The 1,061-nt window shown below is 59.6% G+C and overlaps 1 protein-coding gene across 1 annotated transcript in view; it reads right to left on the bottom strand.

Moving 5' to 3' along the window:
* Positions 1-784, bottom strand: part of PRMT8 (protein arginine methyltransferase 8) — a 91,842-nt gene extending 91,058 nt beyond the window's left edge. Inside the window, exon 1 of the mRNA XM_005876999.2 lies at positions 580-784. The gene's annotated coding sequence lies outside the window, so the exon portion shown is untranslated. The remainder of the gene's footprint in view (positions 1-579) is intronic.
* Positions 785-1,061: the final 277 nt, after the last annotated feature.

Here is a 1,061-nt window from a genome sequence, read left to right as displayed (position 1 = left end):
GAGGCGTCCCTCTCCCTGGCTGCTCGCAAAGTCCGCCGGCCCGAGGCAGCCACCAACTCCTCTCAACTTCTATGGATCCGCTGGGCGAAGCAACACGCTTCCTGCGCGTCTCTCCTAGGGGCTGAGCTGGGTGAGTGGGGGCGGGGTAGGAGGTTCGGCGGAGCAGGCTGGGCGCAGACTGAGAGCCCCCGGCCGCCCCCTCCACTGGCTGCGAGGGTCTCTTGACCGCCTCCGCTCCCCGGCGTTGCGGACAGCTTGCACCCGGGGCAAGGGCTGCGCGAACGCTGCAGGGCCACGCGGGAAGCTCGGAGAAAGCAGGCGCCGGAGCAGGACTCTTGCAGGTTCTTAGACCCGCGTGTGCATCCTCCCACCGAGGACAAGCTCTGGGCAAGATTGGGCCACAGTTACCTTGCCCCCACCCCAACTCTCCCTCTCCTCTGCCAATCCCTGGATCCTTCCTTGGGGAAGGGCTTGGGAAGCGAATGGGGAAGGTGTCTGGATGGAGGAGGGTCCTTAACTCTTTCAACTCTAAGACTAAGTACGGTATCACGATCTCGCCTTTTCTCCCACTCTCCCTACCCAGGGCACTTGGGGCTCCAAGCCTCCCTCAGGCTGACAGGGTGGGGCGAAGGTTCAGCCAGAGGTGGCTGGGGAAGAGGGCGGGAGAAAGTCAAATGGAAGAGCCTGAGGAACTGCTCCCCCTAACCTAATTTTCCCTGACTCCCACCCCCACAAACCCATTTCTCTTCTCCCTCCACCCCCCTCCCCCACTGTCACCAGATTTTGAAGTCCCTTTTATGGAGAGAGGGAAGGAAGGTGTCATATACCCATTAGGATTCTCTTGATCCTTTTTAAAGGGAGTTTGGGCGGCAGCGGGGGGTGTGAATTTTTATACAATGCATTCCTGTCTTCGCTTTGAGAGCTTTTTTCCCCTCCCGTCTTGCTGGCCATCTGTCGACTGGTGGGAGACAGAATAAGGGGGGGCGGAGAACCCCACTCTGTCTCTCCCATTACAACAGGCCACTCAAGTGGGCTCTTTCAAAGACAGCTGCACTTTCAAG

The sequence above is a fragment of the Myotis brandtii genome, unplaced genomic scaffold, assembly GCF_000412655.1.
Source record: "Myotis brandtii unplaced genomic scaffold, ASM41265v1 scaffold504, whole genome shotgun sequence".
NCBI lineage: Eukaryota > Metazoa > Chordata > Mammalia > Chiroptera > Vespertilionidae > Myotis > Myotis brandtii.
Note: the sequence above shows the minus strand (reverse complement) of the source record. Positions and strands in the feature narration are given on the sequence as shown.